A 27,815-nucleotide genomic window follows, 5' to 3' on the forward strand; every position below is an offset into this window, starting at 1 on the left:
GAGGAGAGCATGGTCAGTCGTCATCTTGGTGAGGACACGGAAGTCTTGCCCGTTACCAGTCTGGCACGCATGGCTGACTTTATGTTACGCTGCCTTAACTGTGACCCTCGCGTTGTCAAAATGTTGGGTGACAGTCATTACTGGTTGGTAACACTTTTAGACCACCGCTACAAGGAGAACTTTCACTCTCTTATTCCTGAGGTGGAGAGGTCTACAAAAATGGGGTAGTACCAGAAGGCCCTTGCTGCAGAACTGTTAAAAAAATTCCCATCTGAACACGCTAGCAGCAGGGGTCACAGTTCGTTGACCAACCAAGGCGTACAAGCGAGAGAGAGGCAACTCCAATCCAGCAGAGGTCCTGAGGCGCGGGGTACTCTCACAAGGAGTGGAAAGTTTCAAAAGATTGTGAGGGAGTACCTTGCCGACCGTACCAGCGTCCTCCGTGATTCCTCTGTGCCTTTTAATTATTGGGTATCCAAGCTGGACACTTGGAATTAACTCGCTCTGTACGCCTTGGAGGTCCTGGCCTGCCCTGCTGCTAGCGTGTTATCGGAGCGTGTTTTTAGTGCCGCTGGGGGAATTATAACTGATAAGCGCACTCGCCTGTCAACTGACAATGCTGACAAGTTGACCCTTATCAAAATGAACAAGGGCTGGATTGGGCCAGACTTCTCATCACCGCCGAATGACAGCAGAATAGCATAAAGTTAAATCCACTGTGTTATTTCGGGAGGTGTATTCACATGCACCGCTTCACGCCCACACATGGGTATACGCTTCCTCATTTCGGCTGTTTTATGTTCTTCTCCTTATCCTCAGCCTCCACCACCACTATACCACCAGGGTGACCTTGGTCCATGTTGCCATTATTGAAAGTTCCTCCATCCTTATTTTTGTCAGCTTTTGCTTGGAAGGCATAAGCAAGGACTGTGGGAAACCCACTCCTCAATAATGGGAATAATATTTTTAAGATGCTGTACTGTATGGCTCTTGTAAGGGGCATTAAAAGCGTCTTGTTAAGCTACTGCGACCTCCACCACTTTTCCGAGGGGCATTAAAAGTGTGTTGTTAAGCTACTGTGACCTCCAACACTTTTCCGAGGGGCATTAAAAGCGTCTTGTTAAGCTACTGGGACCTCCACCACTTTTCCGAGGGGCATTAAAGCCATCTTGTTAAGCTACTGGGACATCCACGTCTCTTCTGAGGGGCATTAAAAGCATCTTGTTAAGCTACTGTGACCTCCACCACTTTTCCGAGGGGCATTAAAAGCGTCTTGTTAAGCTACTGGGACCTCCACCACTTTTCTGAGGGGCATTAAAACCGTCTTGATAAGCTACTGGGACCGTCACCACTTTTCCGAGGGGCATTAAAACCGTCTTGTTAAGCTGCTGGGACCTCCATGTCTCTTCTGAGGGCCATTAAAAGCATCTTGTTAAGCTACTGTGACCTCCATCACTTTTCCGAGGGGCATTAAAAGCGTCTTGTTAAACCACTCTGAACTCCACAGCTCTTCCAATGGGCATTGAAATGTTGTTTTTAATTAACTCTAACCTCCACGACTCTTCGAATGGGCATTGCATTTCCTCCTAATTTTTGGCAGCTTTTGCTTGGAAGGCATAAGCAAAGACTATGGGAGACCAACTCCCCAATAATGGGAATAATGTTTGTAATACGCTGTACTGCATGGCTCTTGTAAGGGGCATTGCAAGTTCCTCTGTCCTCATTTTTGGCAGCTTTTGCTTGGAAGGCATAAGCAAATACTATGGGAGACCCACTCTCCAATAATGGGAATAATGTTTGTAATATGCTGCACTGCATGGCTCTTGTAAGGGGCATTGCAAGTTCCTCCGTCCTAATTTTTGGCAGCTTTTGCTTGGAAGGCATAAGCAAAGACTATGGGAGACACACTCCCCAATAATGGGAATAATATTTTTAAGATGCTTTACTGTATGGCTCTTGTAAGGGGCATTAAAACCATCTTGTTAAGCTACTGTGACCTCCACGTCTCTTCAAAGGGGTATTAAAAGTGTCTTCTTAAGCCACTCTGAACTCCACAGCTCTTCCAACGGGCATTGAAATGTTGTTTATAATTACCTATAACCTCCACGACTCTTCCAACGGGCATTGCATTTCCTCCTAATTTTAGTCAGCTTTTGCTTTTCAATGCAAAGGCGAAAACTAAGGGAGACCCACTCCCCAATAATGGGTAGAAGGTTTTTAGTATGCTGTAATCCACGTCTGTTTCAAGGGGCATTGCAGTTCCTCATAATTTTTGGAAAGCCTTCCATTCACTGCTTAGGCCAACAGTGTACAGGAGACCCAGTTGCGATAAATGGAAAAAACGGTTTAGTTAAGGCCGTCTGACCTCCATGTCATTTCCAAGGGGCATTGGAGTGCCTCAAAATTTTTGGTAGGCATTGCACTCACTGTATGCCCTATAACTGTGTAGCCGAACCGCTCCTTTTGTTACAGAAACATATCCTACAAGACATATGTGGTTGACTGGCCGGATATTGATGTGAATGGTCTCTGCTCCTCCAGCTCTTTCTCCTTTGCCACTGCCTCATCCATCATTTATCACCTGAAGCTTTGTTTTAACGGGAGTCATAGAACTTTGATAGTAGCAGGAAAACATCCAGCAATCCTCGGAGGAGGTAGGATATGCACCAAAACGCTGACCACCTCAGGCCTAGCCGCTACTACATACATGCGCTTGCATTCCAAGAAAACAAAGCAGATGCTAACTTCTATAATCATCATCATGCTCCTCACCTTGGCACTCTCAACTCCCCTGATGGAGAAGCCAGGGCCCACCGGAGGAGTCTGGTTCTCTGGTGGGCTCGTCCAATGCTGCCCTAAAGCAGGCCGGGCTAAGAAAAGTGTGTGGGGGGATGTTCCAAGGAGAAATAGGTGTGGCTGGGGACCGTTTATGGACACCCGGCTGCCCCCAGGCGGCTGGGGACCGTGTGTGGACACCCGGCCGCGGGGCGGCTGGGGACAAAGTATGGACACCCGGTCGCCCCCTGGCGGCTGGGGACTGAGTATGGATTCCAGGCCGCCAGCGCAGCCATGACGTGGTGGCCAGATTCCGCCTCCACATGCCTGAAAGGCCCAATTTCAAGTGCAAGCAAGCAGTAAGATATTGCAGCCTGGGGGTGGGTGGGTGGTTGGCTGCATATTTGCGCTTGCATTGCAAGGAATGGGGGAGGTACAATTGAACACTGCCCTGGGACAAGAACTTGCACGGGGATAGTTGCAAGTCTGCATCTTCTGATGCGGCAAGGATGACTTCTGATGGGCACACTTTTAGGCATTGACCTGGGTGTCAGAGATGCTTCCAGGGGTCTTCCCCATGCTTTTCCCATGTCTTTTCAGCGCTGTATGCATGTGTCACACAGCACATGACCAGATAAGGTTGTAAAATGTTAAAATGACATTTCCCGGTGAATGCATTTGTCACGGTTGAAAGCAATACAAAAGTGCAAAAACGCATAAAAAATGCTACTTGTGAACATAGCCCAAGGTGTGCAGGAGTATTTTTTGGGGGGTTATTTATTTTACCTTATACACAAGTCTTTGCCCTGGAAAGGAACTTCCTTAACATATTTCACAGGAAAGCAGTTTCAGTTTATTTTTTGAACGTTTTATTGTGAGCCCTTAAAAGTGGCTTAATACTTCTGACCACTTTGTTGACAGCAGTGACCTGTGGGTCAGAAATGCTTCCTGGGGCGATCCCCATGCTGTCCCCATGTCATTTGAGCACTGTCACTATCGTTTTGGGCACTTGTTAGGCTTTTAAGAGACAGCCGGGGGTGCCGCCTCAAAAATGCTCGGGTCTCCCATAGACTAACATTGGGCTCGTTGCTCGGGTCGAGCACCCGAGTATCACGGCGAGCTCGGCCCGAGCTTCGAGCACCCGAGCATTTTAGTGCTCGCTCAACACTAGTAGGAATTTGATATCGCTCCACAACGGCCTGTTGAATGAGGTTCCCAGCGGCTCCGGAATCCAGATAGGCAGTCTCGAAGAAGTGGATCTCACAACAGGTAACCAAAATGGACAGAGTCAAGGGTGGAGAAGAAGAACTTTTGCCTAGGACGACCTCTCCAAGTGGTCCTGCACACTGGAGTTTCCCGATCTCACCGGACAGGAGTGGATAAGATGCTCTGTACTGCCACAGTAGAAGCAACTCCACTTGGCGCGGCGGATCTCCTGACGAGACTTGACCATCTTAACTTGGTCTATTTGCATAGACTCTGGAGAAGACACCGGGGGGAATACTGGTTGTGAGACTTGCCTTTGGAAGGTTGGTGCGAGGCTGAGGGTTCTTCTCTCACGGGTCGCCTCCTTAGAATACTCCTGAGAACGGATGTCAAACCATGTAGCTAATGACAACAGGTCGTCCAGAGAGGAAGGTATGTCAAGATCGGCAAGCTCATCCTTGATCCATCCGGAAAGGCCCTCCCAAAAGGTGGACACCAGAGCCTCATTGTTCCAGGCAAGTTCAGATGTGAGGGTGGGGAAACACACGGCATACTGTCCCACAGAAAGACTCCCTTGACGGAGTCAGAGAAGAGTGGAGGCAGTCGAATATTTTTGTCCAGGCTCATCAAACACCTTCCGGAAAGCCGCTAGGAAGGCCTGGAGATCGGACACCAGAGGATCCCCTCTCTCCCACGGAGGGTTAAGCCACGCCAACGCCTCTCCAGTGAAGTGAGACATGATGAATGCTACCTTGGCCCTGTCGGAGGTGAACTGGTGTGCCAGGAATTAAAAGTGCAGCGTGCACTGATTAATGAAGCCCTGACATAGGGCAGGGTCACCACCAAAACGTTGAGGCGCAGAGAGCCAGGTTCCAAAGCCGGATGCTACAGCACCACTGAGTTGAAGTGCCGCCGGAGCGGGTGCCGCTCGGTTAGAGGCGGACACAGTCGGGGTGGACAGCGTGTCCAGGCGGGAGTTGACTGTCCGCAGATAAGACAGGATAGTATCCTGTTGGGATCTCTGCCGAGAGACCTCTTGGTACAGGTCTGAGAGAGAAGGAGCCTGGGAGCCACCGGATGGCCTGTGCAAACTGTTACGGATCCGGGTGGTGGAACCTCTGTGCTCTGATACAAGGAGGGACCAGAGGGGCACAACTAAGTGCCTACCCAGACCGGCCCTGACCACACGGCGGCTTAGTCGACTCCATGAGCCAAGGAGGGACCGGGAAAGTGAACCAGGTGCCACTCTGGGACCGACCTTGTGTGAGAGCAGGCGACTCACATGGGACTGATGGCCGAGGCTGACAGGCACAGCAGATGAGCACGGCTGGTAGAGAGGCAGGTGATGTGGGCAGACAGGCACGGCCAATAGGCAGGCAGGCGGGCATGGCAGATAGACAGGCAGGCGGGTACGGCTTATAGACAGGCTGGCGGGCACGGCTGATAGACAGGCTGGTGGGCACGGCTGATAGACAGGCAGGTGGGCATGACTGATAGACAGGCTGGTGGGCATGGTTGATAGACAGGCTGGAGGGCACAGCTGATAAACAGGCTGGAGGGCACTGGAACCTGAGGACTGAGGAGAGTGTTAGCACACAAACAACAATCTTGCACAGGCACCTCCATTTTGGATGAGGTGCCTTATATAAGAGAAGTCCTCTGGCCATTGGCCGGGGACTCTTCAGGACGGCGTGTGTGGCCCCTTTAAGAGGGAGGGAGCGCGCGCCCTAAGCACAGTGCCCGGGGAACTGCGAGCGGTGCTCGCATCCCGGGCAGACGCAGGAGGGGAGCCGAAGAATGCCGGACCAGGACCGCGGCGGTGAGGGGATCGGCGTCCCTGCCCGGCAAGAGGCAGAGACGCCGACGCTACACAGTGCCTGTTTTTTTCCACACATACCGCTTAGAATTATCACCAAAAAATTCTATCTTCGTCTCATCAGACCAGAGAATCTTGTTTCTCATAGTCTGGGAGTCCTTCATGTGTTTTTGAGCAAACTCTATGCGGGCTTTCATATGTCTTGCACTGAGGAGAGGCTTCTGTCGGGCCACTCTGCCATAAAGACCCGACTGGTGGAGGACTGCAGTGATAGTTGACTTTGTGGAACTTTCTCCCATCTCCCTACTGCATCTCTGGAGCTCAGTCACAGTGATCTTGTGGTTCTTCTTTACCTCTCTCACCAAGGCTCTTCTCCCATGATTGCTCCATTTGGCTGGATGGCCAGGTCTAGGAAGACTTCTGGTGGTCCCAAACTTCTTCCATTTAAGGATTATGGAGGCCACTGTGCTCTTAGGAACCATGAGTAATGCATTCTTTTGTAACCTTGGCCAGATCTGTGCCTTGCCACAATTCTGTCTCTGAGCTCCTTGTGCAGTTCCTTTGAGCTCATGATTCTCATTTGGTCTGACATGCACTGTGAGGTCTTATATAGACAGGTGTTTACCTTTCCAAATCAAGTCCTATCAGTTTATTTAAAAACAGCTGGACTCCAATGAAGTAGAACCATCTCAAGGAGGATCACAAGGAAATGGACAGCATGTGACTTAAATATGAGTGTCTGAGCAAAGGGTCTGAATACTTATGACCATGTGATATTTCAGTTTTTCTTTTTTAATAAATTTGCAAAAAGTTCTATATTTTTGTTTATTTTCAGTCAAGATGGGGTGCAAAATGTACATTAATGAGAAAAAAAATGAACTTTTTAGAATTTACCAAATGGCTGCAATGAAACAGAGTGAAAAAGTTAAAGGGGTCTGAATACTTTCCGTACCCACTGTATACAGCATTATAGAATGCTGTATATCAGGGCTGAAAGGTGGTGGTCTTACCTTATATAGGACAAAACTGGTGACAGGTTCGCTTTAACTAAGTACCTCACATTTTTTACATGTACAGTAATAGTGGATTTCATATATATATAAAAAAAAACTTTTCCCCGAAACCTGTTTTCACCTTCATGACCAGGCCATTTTTTTCAATTCTGCCCAGTGTCACTTTATGAGGTAATAATTCTGGAACGCTTCAACGGATCCCACTAATTCTGAGATTGTTTTTTCATGACATATTGTACTTCATGATAGTGGTAAAATTTGTTTGATATGACTTGCGTTTATTTGTGAAAAAATAGGAAATCTGGCAAAAAAATTTAAAATTTAGCAATTTTTAAACTTTTATTTTTTATGCCTTTAAATCAAAGAGTTATGTCACACAAAATAGTTACTAAATAACAATTCCTATATATCTACTTTTCATCAGCACATTATTTTAAACATAATTTTTTTTTGTTAGGAAGTTAAAAGGGTTTAAATTTGACCAGATATTTCTCATTTTTCCAACAAAATTTACAAAACTATTTTTTTAGGGATCACATCACATTTGACGTGACTTTGAGGGGTCTATATGACAGAAAATACTCAAAATTAACACCATTCTAAAAACTGCACCTCTCACGGTGCTCAAAACCACATTCAAGAAGTTTATTAACCGTTCAGGTGCTACACAGAAATTAATGGAATGTGGAAGGAAAAAATGAACATTTAACTTTTTTTCACTAAAATGTAACTTTAGACCCAATTTTTTTTATTTTTACTAGGGTAACAGCAGAAAATGCACCATACAATTTGTTGTGAAATTTCTCCTGAGTATGCCAATACCCAATATGTGGAGGAAAACTACTGTTTTAACGCACAGGAGGGCTTGGAAGGGAAGGAACATCACTTGACTCTTTGAATGCAAAATTTCATCACCGTCATTAGCAGATGCCATGTTGTGTTTGGAGAGTCACTGATGTGCCTAAAGAGTAGAAATCCCCCACAATTGACACCATTTTGGAAATTAGACTCCTCAAGGAACTTATCTAGATGTGTGGTGAGCACCTTGAACCCCCCAGGTGATTCACAGAAGTTTATAACGCTGAGCCGTGAAAATAAAAAATCAAATTTTTCCAACAAAAATGTTCTTTTAGCACCAATTTTTTTTTTTTTTACAAGAGTAACAGGAGAAAATGTACCATACAATTTGTTGTGTGATTTCTCCTGAGTACGCTTATACCCAATATGTGGAGGAAAACTACTGTTTGGGTGCATAACAGGGCTCAGAAAGGAAGGAGTGATGTTTGGTAATGCAGATTTTGATGTAATGGTCTGCGGGTGTTATGTCACATTTGGACAGCTCCTGTTGTGCCTAAACAGTGGAAACCCCCCACAAGTGACCTCATTTTTTAAACAAGACCCCTCAAGGAATTTATATAGACATGTGGCGAGTGTTACGAATTGTGTTTCTGTGCTCTCACCTGGTAATGGAGCAGGTCCAGTACTACGCTACTTAGGTCGCAAGCGCCGCAAATGTCCTGACCTTGGAGGCGGAGTTACCACACGTGCAGGGAACCCGTCCCAATCTTGTGGGGCATCAAGTTCTGCTGTTATGGAATGTGTGAGGAAGCAGGACACTGCTTTGTTTGGCAATAAGCAATAGTGGGATTTTGTCCAGCCTGCTGTTGAAGCTAAGCAGGGAGTGCCTGTCTGGGGATGATTTGGAGGTAAGCAACACCCGATCATTAGACGGGCTATATAATCCTGCTTCCTGCTCAGTCCTTTGCTGTTTATTGCAGTTTCGTATGTGTTTGGTGGTGAGTGGTGCTAGCATTAGGTTTTGCTATCTCAGCAGAGTTTTCTCATTTTCTCTTTTGGTTACACTTCCTGGATTTCTTGCAGAGGTACTCATCTGGTCCGCGACTAGGAACCAGCTGCGTCACCAGATGCCAGCTGTCCGACGACAGTGGGCCTGGAAAGGGGCCCGAGAAGTTCCCCTTCCATTATCTGAGAGCTGGGTGAAGAGTATTCCTGGCCCTGAAGGGCTCGCCTAGCTGGGCAGCATGTAACAAGTGCACCTGTGGCTGCGCCTTTGTTGGTTTGGTGACTGTCTTGATGGGTCCTTCTATGATGTGCATAACAGTGAGCACCTTTAACCTACAGGGGCTTCATAGATGTTTACAACATTGATCTGTGAAAATAAAAAGTAAAAAATTTTTCCACAAAAATGTTGTTTTAACCCCAAATCTTTTCATTTTCACAAGGATAGCAGGAGAAAACAGACCCCAAAATTTGCTTTGTCATTCCTTCTAAGTAGGCCGATACCCCATATATGGTCAAAAACTACTTTTGAGGCACAGTGCAGAGCTCAGAAGGGAAGAAGCGCCTTATTGGAGTTCAGAGATTGCTGGACTGGTTTGAGGGTGCCATGTCACATTGGTAGAGCCCTTGAGGTGCCAGAACAGCCAAACCCTGATAAGTGACCCCATTTTACAAACTGCACCTCTCAATTAATGTAGGGATGCAGAGATGATATTGCCACCATAGGTGTGTCACAACATTTCATGGCATTGGGCAGTGAAGAAAAAATAATTACATTTTTAGCACCAAAATTTTGTTTTAGCCCCATATTTTACATTTTCACACTGGGAAATGGGTAAAAATAGCACCAAAATATGTCCTACAATTTATGCTGAATGTAAAAATACCCAATATGTGTCTGTACGGTACTGATTAGCCACACGCCGAAACTCGGGAGGGTATGAGCGATATTTGCCTCCTGTAGCACAGATTTTCCTAGAATAGTTTGCGGACCCCAGATACTGAGCCCCTAAGTCCTAGAAGAGCAGAATTCCCCCTCAAGTGACCCCATTTTGGAAATTATACCCCTTTGGGAACTTATCTACAGGTGTAATGACGATTCTGACTCCATGGGTGTTTTCCAGAAACAAGCAGTAGTGGGTATTGCTGAGTGAAAATTGCAAACTGCCATTGTAGTGACCAGTACATTGAAGTGACCAGTACATTGTAGTGCCCAGCTCATGCTTGTGGAGACACGCACCCGTAAATTAGGCAGGCTCTTATCACTATAGAAATGCCAAAATGTGGACGCTAAATGTGGTTTAGACACACTGGGCACAGAAGTGAGGGGCCATTCTTGCTGAATTTCGTTTGGGGGCAAGAAGCCATAGCGCTTTTCCAGAGTCTTTGTACTATCAGTAATGTGGAAGTCCCATATATTTCCATTAACAGATGATGAACCTGAGTGGAGGCTTTTTTTGTAGATTGAGTTGAAGCTTTTATTGGGAACATTTTACATAACATTTTGGACGACATTACGCTGAACACTTACTTTGGGGTTTTCATCTAAATCTCCAAGTGACATGACAGATGAAACCCCCGATGGATCCATTCACTATAATGAGGCAGCAGAGTTACTCTAGACTCCATCTGGCCTCTGTTCAGCGTTGTCCTTCTTTTCAGAGGTGCACAAAACTGTGGTCGACTGGGCTTTTATGCATGCCTAAAAAGATGGACACTGCCGGATCATAGGTCAGACAGCGTCCACAGTGCCTCCATCTGACTCATTATAGGGAATCTTCCACTGGGGGTTTCGTCTGAATCACGTATTTCAGATATTTACATGGAAACCCCAGGGTAAGCGCTCAGTGCAGAGTGCAGGAGAAATGTGAGCCGAGCAATACTTTGGAAGGCAAAATGAACAAATCAACAGCAGGTGAAGAATTGGTTTTATTTATTTTTTTATGCAATTTCTCGTGTGGTATAAGTGATTAGATGACTTTATTCTTTGGGTCGGAGCAATACCAGATTTATATTGATTTTTTACGTTTGGCTTCTGTCACACATTAAAAGATTCTTTTTATGTATCGTCATATTTTGAGAGCTATCATTTTTCCAGATTTTGGCCAAAAGAATTATTTGAGTGCTTGTTTTCTTGCGGGATGAGTTGACATTTTTATTGGTACCATTTTTGGGCACATGACATGTTTTGATCGCTTTCTATTCCGATTTTTTAGAGGCAGAATGAACAAAAAACAGCAATTCAGGAATTGTTTTTTTGTTGTTTTTTTTATGCCGTTCCGCATGTGGTAAAATTGATTGCATTTTATTCCACTTTTTGTTCAGCCGTATGATGACAAATCATAGTTTTTGCCTTGTTTTTTTTTTTTTTTTAAAGGGGGTTCAAATAGTGGCACAGTTTTATAGGTCGGGATGTATAGAATGTATGCATTCAGGATCTCTAAAGGCCCATGTGCTGTTTTGGCAAGAAAAAGAGAGAAGATTGAATATTTATAAATCTTTCAGTACTAATTTATTGGCCTATTCACAAGGGTGAAAAAAACAGTTAGGGAAAGAGTGATCGTTAAACTGATCGCTCTGTTCCCATATAGCATTCTTTTTGTCGGCAGTACATCTCATGTCTACATGAGGCAATGTACTGCTAGCAATGATAATTTTTATACTGGCATTAACAATCTGATCACTCAATCAGTGAAGGTTTTGCTTGTTTGAAGAGTGTTTTACAGTATATCACAAAAGTGAGTACACCCCTCACATTTTTGTAAATATTTTATTATATTTTTCATGGGACAACACTGAAGATATGACACTTTGATACAATGTAAAGAAGTCAGTGCACAGCTTGTATGGCAGTGTCAATTTGGTGCGTCCTCTAAATAACTCAACAAACAGCCATTAATGTCTAAACCGCGGGCGAAAAAAAGGGAGTACAACCCTAAGTGAAAATTACCAAATTGTGCCCAACGTGTTAATATTTTGTGTGGCAACCATTATTCTCAAGCACTGCCTTAGAGAGGTTGTCCAGTTAAAAGTGATAAGTCTGCAGTCACACAGAGTTATGAATCCCCCAGCACAGGCACTGTCCGCTGTGGGGATTCGCCGGTATGAGACCCGGTAACGAAGGGTATGTATGTATATGTCGCTTTCCATACACTTGTATTGAGCGAGGCCGTGCCTTCTAGTCGGACGCACCCACTGGTCATCCACGTCACTAAATGGGGACTGGCCTCGCTCTATGCAAGTGAATGGAGAGAGGCGGCGCTGCATGGCCAGGGGTATATATAACGTATACATGTCCCGTGTCTCATACCGGCGAATCCTCACAGAGCACAGTGCCTGCACTGGGGAGATTCATAAGTCTGTAGTCACAAAGAGTGACTGCAGACTTATTACTTTTGACCAGACAACCCCTTTAACTCTTTTGGGCATAGAGTTCACTAGAGATTCACAAGTTGCCACTGTAATCCTCTTCCACTCCTCCATGACGACATCACAGAGCTGGTGGATGTTAGAGACTTTGTGCTCCTCCATCTTCCATTTGAGGATATGCCACAGATGCTCAATAGGGTTTAGGTCTGGAGACATACATGGCCAATCAAGCACCTTTACCCTCAGTTTCTTTAGCATGGAAGCGGTCGTCTTGGAGGTGTGTTTGGGGTCGTTATCATGTTTGAATACTGCCCTGTGGCCCAGTTTACAAAAGGAGGGGATCATTCTCTGTTTCAGTATGTCACAGTACCTGATGGCATTCATGGTTCCCTCAATTAACTGTAGCTCCCCACAGCCGGCAGCACTCTTGCAGCCACAAACCATGACTCTCCCACAACCATGCTTGACTGTAGGCAAGACACACTTGTCTTTGTACTCCTCACCTGGTTGCCGGCACTGACGCTTGATACCATCTGAACCAAATAAGTTTGTCTTGGTCTCATGAGACCACGGAACATGGTTCCAGTAATCCATGTCTTTAGTCTGCTTGTCTTCAGCAAACTGAGGGTTTTTTTGTTCATCATATTTTATGAGGCTTCCTTCTGGGATGACAGCCATGCAGACCAAGTGATGGCAGCCATGGAGTGTGCGGCATATGCCCTGAGCACTTACAGGTTGATTCCCCCTACCCCTTTAACCTCCGCAGCAATGTTGGCATCACTCATACGTCCATTTTGAAAAGACAACCTCTGGATTTAAAGCTGAGCACGTGCACTCAATTTCTTTGGTTGACCATGGCAAGGTCTGTTCTGAGTGGAACCTGTCTTGTTAAACAGCTGTATGGTCTTGGCCACTGTGCTGCAGCTCTGTTTCAGGGTGTTGGAAATCTCCTTAGAGCATAGGCTATCTTTATGTACAGCAACCATTCTTTTTTTCAGATCCTACATGAGTTCTTTGCCATGAGGTGCCATGTTCAACTTCTAGTGAGCAGTATGAGAGAGTGTGAGAGCGCTAACACCAAATGTAACAAATCTGCTCCCCATTCACACCTGAGACCATGTAACACTAATGAGTCACATGACAACTGGGAAGGAAAATGGCTAATTTGGCACAATTTGGCCATTTTCACTTAGGGGTGTACTCATTTTTGTTGCCAGTGGTTTATACATTAATACATTAATTGCTCTGTGTTGAGTTATTAAGAGGGCACACCAAATATGCACTGTTATACAAGCTGTATACTGGCTACTTTACATTGTATTAAAGTGTCATATCTTCAGTGTTGTCACATTAAAAGATATAATAAAATATTTACAAAAGAGGGAGGCATATCTAAAGAAGATTATAATGCAGTCTGCAGATCCTGCAGGGCATGTATCAGGTTAGCTAAAGCTGACAATGAATTAAGGCTTGCAAGAGATGTCAAAAGCAATAAAAAAGGATTTTGGGGGTATGTCAAAAGTAAAAGAAAAGTCAAAGATGCTATAGGATTTTTACAGGATGAAAATGGAGAAATGGTAAGAGAGGATGTTGAGAAGGCCAAACTTTTTAATTCCTATTTTGCATCTGTTTTCTCTCAGAAAGAAAATGTAACATCAACTGATCTTCACTGTCCTTTTAAAGGAATAGAAGAATCCAAGTTATCTGTAAACAGAAAGATTGTGAGGGAATATTTAGCTAACATAAATGAGTTCAAGTCTCCAGGTCCAGATGAATTACACCCCAGAGTACTGAAGGAGATCGTAGAAGAAATTTTAGAACCACTCTCCATAATCTTTGAAAATTCTTGGAGAACAGGAGAAGTCCCAGAAGACTGGAGAAGAGCAAATGTTGTTCCTATCTTCAAAAAGGGGAAGAAGGTGGACCCAGGGAACTATAGGCCGGTGAGTCTGACTTCTATACCAGGAAAGATCTTTGAACAAATTATTAAACAACATGTATGTAAGTACCTGGATAAGAAAGAAGTGATTAACCAGAGTCAGCATGGGTTTATAACTAACAAGTCATGTCAGACTAACTTAATTTCCTTCTATGACAGAATCACTGACTGGGTGGATCAGGGAAATGCTGTAGATATAGTATATCTTGACTTCAGCAAAGCATTTGACAAAGTATCTCACACCATCCTTATTGAAAAAATGACCAAGTATGCAATGGACCAGGCAACTGTTAGGTGGATTCATAACTGGCTTAGTGATCGGACTCAAAGGGTGATTGTAAATGGCTTCACATCCAGCTGGATGAATGTCTCAAGTGGGGTACCACAGGGCTCCGTCCTGGGACCTGTATTGTTCAACATCTTTATCAATGATTTAGATGAAGGAATTGAGGGTAAACTGATTAAATTTGCTGATGACACAAAGCTAGGAGGGATAGCTAATACTAGAGAAGAGAGAGAGAGGATTCAAAAAGACCTAAATAAACTGGAGCAGTGGGCAGCAACCAACAGAATGGTTTTTAACAGGGAAAAATGCAAAGTACTACATCTGGGCAATGAAAATGAAAAAAGCATATACAGAATGGGAGGAATAGAGCTAAGCAACAGTACATGTGAAAAAGACTTAGGTATACTAATAGATCATAGACTGAACATGAGTCAACAGTGTAATGCAGCAGCAAAAAAGGCAAATACAATTCTGGGATGTATTAACAGAAGCATACAGTCTAGATCACGTGAAGTCATTATTGGTCTTTACTCCTCTTTGGTCAGACCTCATCTGGAATACTGTGTACAGTTTTGGGCACCACATTTTAAAAAAGACATAGACAAACTGGAGCAAGTTCAGAGAAGAGCGACCAGAATGGTGGCTGGTCTGCAAACCATGTCCTATGAGGAACGGTTGCAGGATTTGGGAATGTTTAGCTTGCAAAAAAGAAGACTGAGAGGAGACTTAATAGCTGTCTACAAATATGTCAAGGGCTGTCACATTGTAGAAGGATCATCTTTATTCTCTTTTGCACAAGGAAAGACTAGAAGCAATGGGATGAAACTAAATGGGAGGAGACACAGATTAGATATTAGAAAAAACTTTTTGACAGTTAGGGTGATTAAGAGTGGAACAGGCTGCCACGAGAGGTGGTGAGTTCCCCTTCAATGGACGTCTTCAAACAGAGGCTGGACAGACATCTGTCTGAGATGATTTAGTGAATCCTGCTTTGAGCAGGGGGTTGGACCAGATGACCCAGGAGGTCCCTTCCAACTCTACCATTCTATGATTCTATGATAATGTAAGGGGTGTACTCACTTTTGTGATTTACTGTATATCTAAAAATGAGCTGATCTGCAGAACCTGTCAGTGGCCATTACCCATTGCGCAGAGTGATGCTATTTAAATCTGACTGCCGTCGTTGCAAAGAGCTGATCAATAAGTGTGTCGGGTGTAGGACTTTAACTGATCTGAAATTGTTGACCTATGCTAATAAATAGGCCATCAATATCAAAGTGGTAGAAACTATACTAGAATGAACTAGTAGCTGAGAAACTGGAGGTGCTTCGGTAAAATCTGTAGAGAACTGTAATATGAAAATGTCTATAATTTCCCCTACAGACTGTAAAACATCTGAACAGGTCCATATCAAATTCACTTTGAAAATTGACATTGTCAGTTGATGTGCACTGTATAGCTGTAGGCAATCAGGGCTGCTACTAAGAATTTGAGGGCCCCCTACTGGCAAAATGTTCGGGCCCCCTTGATACTCTGCCCAGGCTCCACCCCAGCTCCACCTCCACAACAAGGTAGACTCTTTTAGCCGGGCCCTACTCTACTCTAACCTATTAAAGATTTCTTAAAATATTCAATACTCTTTTTAGGTATATTTGTATTTATTTTTCTTTAAAGGAATGTGTCACATAAATTTTTTAAAATGACCAAGAGTACCACATACAAGGAACAAATACTGCCACACCATGACCAGACCACATATTACCACCACATAGTGACCTAATGATACCACGTACAAGGGATAAATACCACCCCATCATGACCTGATCACATATTACCACCACATAGTGACCAAATAATAACACATACAAGAAGCAAATAGCACCACACAATGACTAGACCACATATTACCACCACATTGTGACTAAATAATACCACATGCAAGGAACAAATACCGCTACACTTTGGCCGGACCACATATTACCACCATATAGTGACCGAATACTACAATAATGATCATTAATAAAAACACTAATAAATACTAATATTACCTTAAGTTTCATTATACACAGAAGCTCTGTACATAGTAATATAGTATACCAGTGACATTATACACAGGAGCTCTGTATATAGTGTCAGTGTGCAGGTAATACAGTGATCACCAGTGACATTATACTTAGGAGCTCTGTACATAGTATATACAGTTGAAACCAGAAATTTACATACACTATATAAAAAGATACTTATGCATGTTTTTCTCAATATCTGACATGAAATCAGAATAAACCTTTCCCGTTTTAGGTCAATTAGGATTACCATAAATTTTAATATTTGTCAAATTCCAGAATAATGAGAGAGAGAGAATGTTTTAAGACATTTTTATTACTTACTGCAAAGTCAAAAGTTTACATACATTTCATTAGTATTTGGTACCATTGTCCTTAAACTGAATGACTTGGGTCAAGCGTTTGGAATATCCTTCAACAAGCTTCTCACAATAGTTGGTCGGAATTTGGGCCCATTCCTCCTGACAAAACTGGTGTAATTCATCCAGTTTTGTAGGTCGCCTTGCCTGCACCTGCCTTTTCAGCTTTAGCCATAAATTTTCAATAGGATTGAGATCAGGGCTTTGTGATGGCTACTCCAAAACATTGACTTTGTTATCCTTAAGCCACGTTGTTACCATTTTGGCAGTATGCTTCGAGTCATTGTCCATTTGGAAGACCCATTTGCGTCCAAGCTTTAACTTCCTGGCTGATATCTTGAGATGTTGCTTCAGTATTGCCATCTAATCTTCTATTCTCATGATGCCATCTATTTTGTGAAGTGCACTAGTCCCTCCTGTAGGAAAACAACCCCACAACATGATGCTGCCACCCCCATGTTTCACAGTTGGAATAGTGTTTTTAGGCTTCCACGCTTCTCCCTTTTTCCTCCAAACTTAACAATGTTCATTATGCCCAAAAAGTTCAATTTTAGTTTCATCAGACCACAGGATATATCTCCAAAAATTAAGGTCTGTGTTCCTGTGTGCATTTGCAAACATTAATCTGGCTTTTTTATGCTTCTTTTGGAGTAATGGCTTGTTCCTGACAGAGTGGCCTTTCAGCCCATGTTGATACAGTACTCGTTTCACTGTGGTTATTGACACAATCTTACTAACTTCTACCATCATCTTCACAAGGTCTTTTGCTTTTGTCCTTGGGTTGATATGCACAAGTCGGACCAAAGCACGTTCATCTCTGGGACACAGAACCCGTCTCCTTCTTGAGCGGCATGATGGCTGGACATTTCCATCTTGTTTGTACTTGCATATAATTGCTTGTACAGATGAAAGAGGCACCTTCAGGTATCTTGAAATTGTACCCAAATATGAGCCAGACTTGTGCAAGTCCACAATTGTCTTACTGATATCCTGGCTGATTTGTTTAGACTTTCCCATGATGCTACATAAAGAAGCAGTATGTTTCAGGTGTGCATTAAAACACATCCACAGGTGTGTCTGTAATTAACTCAGATGTTGCCAAAAAACTATCAGAAGATCCCAAACACATGACATCATCATATGGGCAGTCCAGAATTGTTTAAAGGCATAGTAATCTTAGTGTATGTAAACTTTTGACTTTGCAGTAATAAAAATCCCTTAAAACATTTTCTCTCTCTCATTATTCTGGCATTTGGCAAATATTAAAAATTATGGTAATCCTAATTGACCTAAAACGGGAAAGGTTTATTCTGATTTCATGTCAGACATTGAGAAAAACATGCATATGTACTCATATCTTTTTATATAATGTATGTAAACTCCTGGTTTCAACTGTAGTGTGTAGTGTAAGTGTACAGGTTAAGCAAAGGCCCCACTATCAGTATTTGGTCAGTATTCGGTCAGTAATTTTTCTCCGGAGTGGGAACCAAAACCAGGTAAGGAACAATCCGTCCCATTATATAACAGAAACAATTGCATCAATTCTGCATTTATCACCCACTCCTGAGAAAAAATACTGAACGAATACTGACCAAATACTGATAGTGGGGCCATGGCCTTACACACTGACTCACTGGTGTCGTCTCTAGTTGAAGTCCTTCATCTTCGCTTTCCTCCTTCATCCAGCGGAGACCACCATCACTTCTAGCCAGGACTCGTCTCTGCATAAAATAACACACAGTTATCTAGAGCACATTCCCCAACTTCTATACTACACAGCTGAATACAGACGTGCACCCATCATTAATATATAATTAGTTATTATGCAACCCACTATTACAAATATAAATTGTACTCTACCAGTGCTCCCCCACTAACTATAAATAGCCACTTTCCCCACCTAATAAATATATAAATAATTAAAACCTGTACTCTTTCTCCCCAATTCATTACCATTCACACTCTGTCATCCTCAACGATCCCCATTCTGTACCTCGCGCTCCCCTGATTCATTATATTTACATGCCCCCTCTGCCCCAATTCATTATTTCATGTCCTCTCTCTCTCCCACCCCCACCCTGTATTCATAATCATCTCCCCCACCACTCCCAGTTCATCATTTTCTTACTCCACTCCCAATCCATCATTTGTTCCACCCACTCCCATTTCATTATGTGCTCTCCCCACCCTCCCACTCCCAATTCATCATTTGCTCCCCCCACTGCCAAGTCATCATGTGCGCTCCCCACCCTCCGCTCCCAATTCATCATGTGCTCTCCCCACCCCCCACTCCCAGTTCATCATGTGCTCTCCCCACCCCCCACTCCCAGTTCATCATGTGCTCTCCCAACCCTCACTCCCAGTTCATCATGTGGTCTCCCCACCCCTCACTCCCAAGTTCATCATGTGCTTTCCCTACCCCCCACTCCAAATTAATCATGTGTTCTCGCCACCCGCAGTTCATCATGTGCTCTCCCCACCCCCACTAGCAGTTCATGTGCTCTTATAAACTCATCATGTGCTCTCCCCACCCTCCACAAGCAGTTTATTATGTGCTCTCCCTATTCCCCACTCCTAATTCATCATGTGCTCTCCCCACCCCCACTCGCAATTCACCATGTGCTCTCCCTACCCCGAACTCCCAGTTGCTCATCTGCTCTCCCCATCCCCCAATTCTATTTAAAAAAAAGGCTCCTTGCGCAGAGGACATGTACACCACCAGCAGCAGTGTGCTTGCATGTGAGACTCCTGCTCTTTGCTTCTGGTCACCGAGTCCCACACAGCAGTAAGAGTATTAATGCCCTGATCGCGGCCCTGTTGGTGATTAGTTCACCATTTTAATGAGGTTTAAAAAAAAGTATCTGTATATAGACTATCTAGACTTAATCATTTTTTTGTTGTAGTATAGTTGAGATTATTATTCAGTTGGTGTAGCACAATTTAGTGATCTTGTATTTCTAACCCAGATACAGAGCAAGCACCTGTATATTAAAGATAGAAAGCATCAAGTTGAAATTCCTTCCCATATAATTGAACTACACTGTCCAGCAGACTCTGTTATGTCCTGGTGGGATGACTTTTACACTTTTTTGGATCAAAATAGTTTCAACAAAGTACGCTATGTTGTTTACATGTACTATTATTAAAAGCAAAGGACAGGACAGACACCCCAGTTTACAAGACCAACATTATAGGCCTGGCTACTCCTGCATTAGTTCTATGGGCAGGTAATCAGTGCTGCCCTTTTTTGCTGTGTTAATACTTGAATTTTGGGGGGAATTCTAATTCCTATTACCGTGGCTTTGATTTTAATTTTAGTGTTAGGACTCGCAAGTATGACGATCCTTGACCCGGATTGCGTATTTTATAGTTATAGTTTTTAAGGTTGAAGGAAGACTAAGTCCATCTAGTTCAACCTATAGCCTAACATGTTGATCCAGAGGAAGGCAAAAAAAAACCCATGTGGCAAACACTAAGCTCCACATTGAGGAAAAAAATTCCTTCCCGACTCCATACGACAATCAGACTAGTTCCCTGGATCAACGCCCTATCAAGGAATCTAGTATATGTAACCTTTAATATTATACTTTTCAAGAAAGGCATCCATGCCCTTCTTAAATTTTAATAGTGAATCACTCATTACAACATCATGCGGCAGAGAGTTCCATAGTCTCACTGCTCTTACAGTAAAGAATCTGTGTCTGTGTTTATGATTAAACCTTCTTTCTTCCAGTTGTAGAAGATGCCCCCTTGTCCCCTTCCCTGGCCTCAGAGTAAAAAGATCAGTAGACAGGTCTTTGTACTGTCCCCTCATATACTTGTACATAGTAATAAGATCACCCCTAAGCCTTTGTTTTTCCACAGTAAATAACCCCAAGTGTAATAACCTGTCTTGGTATTGCAGACCCCCCATTCCTCTAATAACCTTGGTCGCTCTTCTCTGCACCCTCTCTAGTTCAGCTATGTCTTTCTTATACACCGGAGACCAGAACTGTACACAGTATTCTAAGGGTGGTCGCACTAGTGACTTGTATAGAGGTAAAATTATGTTCTCCTCATGAGCATCTATGCCTCTTTTAATGCATCCCATTATTTTATTTGCCTTTGCAGCAGCTGCCTGACACTGGCCACTAAACGTGAGCTTGTCGTCCACCAATACACCCAGGTCTTTTTCAGTTACAGTTTTGCCCAGTGTTTTACAATTAAGCATATAATTATACATTTTATTTCCTCTGCCCAAGTGCATTACCTTACATTTATCCCCATTAAAGCTCATTTGCCATTTATCAGCCCAAGCTTCTAGTTTACATAGATCCACCTGTAACATAAAATTGTCCTCCTCTGTATTGATTACCCTGCAGAGCTTAGTGTCATCTGCAAATATTGAAATATTACTCTGTATGCCGCTACAAGGTCATTAATAAATATGTTAAAAAGAAGGGGGCCCAATACTGACCCCTGTGGTACCCCACTGTTAACTGAGACCCAGTCTGAGTGTTTTCCATTAATAACCACCCTTTGTTTCCTATCACTGAGCCAATTCTTAACCCACATACATATATTTTCCCCTATCCCCATTGTTCTCATTTTATGTATCAACCTTTTGTGCGGAACCGTATCAAAAGCTTTTGAAAAGTCCATATACACAACATCCACTGCATTTCCTTGGTCCAGTCCAGAACTTGCCTCCTCATAAAAACTGATCAGATTAGTTTGACAGGAACGGTCCCTCGTAAACCCATGTTGATATTGGGTCATGAGGTTATTCTTCTTAAGATACTCTAGTATAGCATCTCTTAGGAAACCCTCCACGATTTTACCCACAGTAGAGGTTAAGCTTACTGGCCTATAATTTCCAAGTTCAGTTTTTGTCCCCTTTTTGAATATTGGCACCACATTTGCTATACGCCAGTCCTGTGGTACAGGCCTTGTTATTATGGAATCTTTAAAGATTAAAAATAATGGTCTATCTATGACGTTACTTAATTCCTGCAGTACTCGCGGGTGTATCCCATCCGGGCCTGAGGATTTATCAATTTTAGTGATTTTTAGACACCGCCGTACTTCCTGCTTGTGTAAATACGGTTGAAAATAAATCATTTAGCATATTGGCTTTTTCCTCATCCACCATTTCACCCAGACTATTTTTAAGGGGGTCAACACTATCATTTTTTAGTTTTTTACTATTTATGTAGTTAAAGAATATTTGGGGGTTATTTTTACTTTCTCTGGCAATGATTCTCTCTGCCTCAATCTTTGCTGCCTTGATTTGGTTTTTACAGAATTTATTTAATTCTCTGTATTTATTTAATGCCTCATCACTATCTACTTGCTATAGGTCTCTAAATGCTTTCTTTTTGTCACTTATTGTGCCCCTTACAGCTCTATTTAGCCATAGTGGTTTCCTCCTATTTCTTTCATGTTTATTCCCATAGGGTATATATTGTGCACAGGTCCTATTCAGGATGCTAATAAATGTCTCCCATTTGCTTTGTGTAGCTTTATGTCTCAGGATATCGTCCCAGTTTATTGCACTAAGATCATCTCTCAACCATTGGAAATTTGCCTTCCTGAAGTTTTGTGTCCTTGTAACCCCCGTATTACACATTTTATTAAAGGTTACATGAAAACGTATTATTTTGTGATCACTATTACCCAAGTGACCCCCAACTCGTATATTTGATATGTGGTCTGGCCTTTTGGTTAATATTAGGTCTTGCAGTGCCTCCCTTCTTGTTGGGTCCTGAACCAGTTGTGAAAGGTAATTGTCTCTCATAGTTGTCAAAAACCTATTACCTTTGCTTGAACTACAGGTTTCTGTCACCCAATGTATTTCAGGGTAGTTGAAGCCCCACATAATAATGACTTCTCCTTGAGTCGCTGCTTCATCTATTTGCTTTACGAGGATATTCTCCGCTGCTTCCATTATTTTTGGAGACTTATAACAAACCCCTATCAGTAATTTACTATTTTTCCCCCCTCCCCTTATCTCCCCCCACAAGGACTCTACATTTCCATTAGATTCACATATATTCTCCCACAAGATGGGTTTTAAGGATGATTATACATATAAACACCCCCCACCCTCACTTGTTTGTACAGTCATTTCTGAACAGACTATAGCCCTGTAAATTAACTGCCCAGTCATCGCTCTCATCCAGCCACGTCTCAGATATCCCCACCATGTCATAATTATTTTCCAACAAAATTAATTCTAATTCCTCCATTTTGTTGGTGAGGCTTCTGGCATTAGTGTACATGCATTTTATGTATCTCTCTGTACCTCTATTCCTTCTTACTTTATTGACTGTTCTAACCCTACCCCCAATTTCTTTATTTGTACCCAGGTCACTATCTGCACTATCTTCCCCACCTATAAAATGAATACCCTCCCCCCCAGTCCCTAGTTTAAACACTCCACCAACCTTCTAGTCATTTTCTCCCCCAGCACAGCTGCACCCTCCCCATTGAGGTGCAGCCGGTCCCTAGCGTAGAGTCTGTAGCCAACTGAGAAGTCGGCCCAGTTCTCCAGGAACCCAAATCCCTCCTTCCTACACCAGTTCTTGAGCCACTTATTTATCTCTCTAATCTCCCGTTGCCTCTCTAGCGTGGCACGTGGTACCTGTAGTATTTCAGAGAATACCACCTTGGAGGTCCTTGCTTTCAGCTTGCAGCTTAATTCCCTGAAATTATCTTTAAGGACCTTCCACCTAAAAATATCAACCAAAATATCAACCAATACCTCATAGATGCTATATATATATTTTGTATGTTATTTATATTCAGGGTGCAGCCAGGCCCATAAATGTTGGTCTTGTAAACAAGGCTGTCTGTCCTCTTGGGTGCACTTATATAGTATGGGCATCACTAATAGGATGTAAGCCGTGTACTACCTGTGTGTGACCAGCGCCTTATACAAGCTTTTTTGTATGCAATCCTAAAACTAACCAATCACTGCCTCCATGAACTGATAGGTTGTGAGTGGTTTTCTCATCAGTATTTTGCACCTGTGTTGCCACCATCTTTATTATATGGGTCTGCTGCATCCTGTGCATTAGTGCATTAGTTCTGAGACCTGGGCAAGTAGACACTGCTGCCCTGCTATCCTTTTTTTCTGTGTTAATTACATGAACTGTTAGTATTTATCTATTTATTTACTATAGGATATATGCTCATATATTTTTATTCTTGGGTTTTGTCTGTGAAATGGCCACAGTGTGAATGTGCTCTTACACATTGCACTTATACCAAATCATGCTCTAGCTCATTTCTTTGGTTTTGCTGTAGTATTTTGTACTTTGTACAAACAGGGGCATAGCCCCCCTTTTCTGAGCTAGACATTTCATCTACAGTGAGGAAATAAGTATTTGATACACTGCCGATTTTGCAAGCTTTTCCACCAACAAAGAATGGAGAGGTCTGTAATTTTTATCGTAGGTACACTTCAACTGTGAAAAACAGAATCTAAAAATAAAAAATAAAAAATAAGAAAATCACATTGTATGATTTTTAAATAATTAAATTGCATTTTATTTCATGAAATAAGTATTTGATCACCTACCAACCAGCAAGAAATCTGGTTCTCACAGACCTGTGTGTTTTTCTTTAAAAAACTCTTCTACTCAGCACTTATTACCTGTATTAATTGCACCTGTTTGAACTTGTTACCTGTATAAAAAACACCTGTCTACACACTCATGATCGGGCAACTTTCCTAGCTCTGGTGACCCGGATGTCATCATGACAACATTAGGCCACCATGGTAACGATCGATGACATTGCGGGGTCTCCGATCCAAAGGCAGAGGGGCTCTCTTCCCTCTGCCTTCCAAAGGCAAAGGGGCTCTCTTCCCTCTGCCTGCACGCTAAATGCTGCCGGTACGCTAAATGCGATCGCATCATTTAGCGCGTTAAAGTGCCGGGAGCCGTGCGGTCACTGCTCCTGGCACTGAGTGCCGGTTGTCAGCTGACAGAATCAGCTGATACCCCGCGGCGATCGTGCGCGCATAGCCTCCGTGCGTGCAAAAATGCTTAGACGTATCCATACGTCCCTGGTCAATAAGTACCAGGCCACAGAGATGTATGGCTACAACTCATGCCAGAAAAGGGTTAAATACAGTAAAAAGTGAAAAAAAAAGTTTTCAAAATATTAAAAAAAAATATATATATAAAGAAACACAAGTTTACATCACCCCCCTTTTGCCAAAAAAATACATACAGTAAATTTCATAACGATAAAAATAATCAAAACTCCAGAATCACGTTTTTTGGCTGCCGCAACACTGCAATGAAATGCAATAAGAGACGATCAAAAAAGTAAACATACCCCAAAATGGTATCAGTGAAATTGTCAGCTCAGGGTGCAAAAAATAAGCTCTCTCACAGCCCCAAATCCTGAAAATTGAAAACGTTAGGGTCTCCGAAAATGATAACGAATGCAAAAAAAATTTTCTTTACAAATTTCCGATTTTTTTTCACTGCTTAACCCCTTAAGCCCCGCGGGTGGTTTGCACGTTAATGACCGGGCCAATTTTTACAATTCTGACCACTGTCATTTTATGAGGTAATTACTCTGGAACGCTTCAACGGATCCCCCTGATTCTGAGATTGTTTTTTCGTGACATATTGTACTTCATGATTGTGGATAAATTTCTTCAATATCACTTGCGTTTATTTGTGAAAAAAACGGAAATTTGGCGAAAATTTTGAAAATTTTGCAATTTTCAAAATTTGAATTTTTAAGCCCTGAAATCAGAGCGATATGTCACACAAAAGAGTTAATAAATAACATTTCCCACATATCTAATTTACATCAGAACAATTTTGGAACCAAAATTTTTTTTTGTTAGGGAGCTATAAGGGTTAAAAGTTGACCAGCGATTTCTCATTTTTCCAACAAAATTAACAAAACCATTTTTTTAGGGACCACATCACATTTGAAGTCACTTGGAGAGGTCTTTATGACAGAAAATACCCAAAAGTGACACCATTCTAAAAACTGCACCCCTCAAGGTGCTCAAAACCACATTCAAGAACTTTATTAACCCTTCAGGTGCTTCACAGGAATTTTTTGAATGTGGAAGAAAAAAATGAACATTTAACTTTTTTCACAAAAATGTTACTTTAGACCCAATTTTTTTTATTTTCACAGGGGTAACAAGAAAAAATGGACCCCAAAATTTGTTGTGCAATTTCCCCTGGGCACGCAGATACCCAATATTTTGGGAAAAAACACTGTTTGGGCGCACGGCAAGGCTCGGAAGGGAAGGAGCGCCATTTGACTTTTTGATTGTAAAATTTGCTTGAATAATTAGCGGACGCCATGTTGTGTTTGGAGAGCCCCTGTGTGCCCAAACTTTGGAGCTCCCCCACAAGTGACCCCATTTTGGAAACTAGACCCCCCCAAGGCACCTTTATAGATGCATAGTGAGCACTTGGAACCCCCAGGTGCTTCACAAATTGATTCGTAAAAATGAAAAAGTGAAAAAAAAACACTTTTTCATTTTTCTGAATCAATTTGAGAAGCACCTGGGGTTCCAAGTGCTCACTATGAATCTAAATAGGTGCCTTGGGGGGTGTAGTTTCCAAAATGGGGTCACTTGTGGGGGAGCTCTAATGTTTGGGCACATAGGGACTCTCCAAATGCAACATGATATCCGCTAACAAATTGAGCCGACAATTTGTTAGCGGATATCATGTTGCATTTGGAGAGTCCCTATGTGCCCAAACTTTGGAGCTCCCCCACAAGTGACCCCATTTTGGAAACTAGACCCCCCAAGGCACCTATCTAGATGCATAGTGAGCACTTGGAACCCCAAGTGCTTCACAAATTGATTCATAAAAATTAAAAAATGTTTTTTTTTCACTTTTTCATTTTTACGAATCAATTTGTGAAGCACCTGGGGGTTCCAAGTGCTCACTATGCATCTAGATAGGTGCCTTGGGGGGTCTAGTTTCCAAGATGGGGTCACTTGTGGGGGAGCTCCAATGTTTGGGCACACAGGGGCTCTCCAAACGCAACATGGCGTCCGCTAACAATTTGAGCCGATTTTCCATTCAATTTGTTAGCGGACACCATGTAGCGTTTGGAGAGCCCGTGATGTGCCTAAACAGTGGAGCTCCCCCACAAGTGTCCCCATTTTGGAAACTATACCCCACAAGGATTTTATTAAGGTGTATGGTGAACATTTTGAACCCAGAGGTACGGCACAGAATTTGTTTACATTAGGTCATCATATTGAATAAGTTGTCATTATTCTTGAGCGCAAGTGCTCGCTACTTGAGTTTGCATCGGGTACTCAGGTATGCACCATGTACAGCGTGTGCTCGAGTGACATGCTCAAGTCCCTGCTCCCCATGTTTCACGGTTATTAGACACCCAAAAAAAAACATGCGGGGATCGCTCGTGCATGGCAGGCAATCCCCGTAAAGTTTTTTGGCCGCGAAGCATATGGGGCAGAGACTCGAGCATGTCACTCAAATACCCATGATACTCAATGCATACCAGAGCACCCGATGCAAACTCAAGTAGCGAGCACTTGCTCTCAACACTAGTCGCCATATCGTCATCTTTTTTTTCTTACTTTTGAAAAAAATCCCAACCCCAGCCCTAGCCCTAGCACAACCCTAGCCCTAGCACAACCCTAGCCCCAGCACAACCCTAGCCCCAGCACAACCCTAGCCCCAGCACAGCCCTAGCCCCAAACCCAGCCCTAACCCTAGCCCAATCCTAACCCAAGAGTTTATTTTTGACGCTGTTCCTTGTGCGGTATAAGTGATTAGACGACTTTATTCTTCGGGTCGGTGTGATTACAGCAATGCCAGAATCATATGGGGTTTTTATGACTGACAGCTGTCACACACTAAAAGACGCATTTTTTGTAAAATCTAGTTTTTGCATCGCCATATTTTGAGAGCTATAATTTTTCCAGATTTTGGCAGACAGTCATGTGACGGCTCGTTTTTTGCGGGATGACTTGACGTTGTTATTGGTGCCATTTTCAGGCACGTGATATTTTTTGATCGCTTTCTATTCCGATTTTTGGGAGGCAGAAAAAACAAAAACCAACAATTGACGAATTGTTTTTTTTTTTTTTTTTAATTCTGTTCCACGTGTGGTAAAATTGATAGCTTTATTCTTTGGGTCAGTACGTTTACAGCGGTACCACATTTGTATCATTTTTCTATGTT

The sequence above is a fragment of the Phyllobates terribilis genome, unplaced genomic scaffold (assembly GCF_046119375.1).
Source record: "Phyllobates terribilis strain yellow unplaced genomic scaffold, ASM4611937v1 Scaffold_4__5_contigs__length_816908805, whole genome shotgun sequence".
In the NCBI taxonomy this organism is placed as follows: Eukaryota; Metazoa; Chordata; class Amphibia; order Anura; family Dendrobatidae; genus Phyllobates; species Phyllobates terribilis.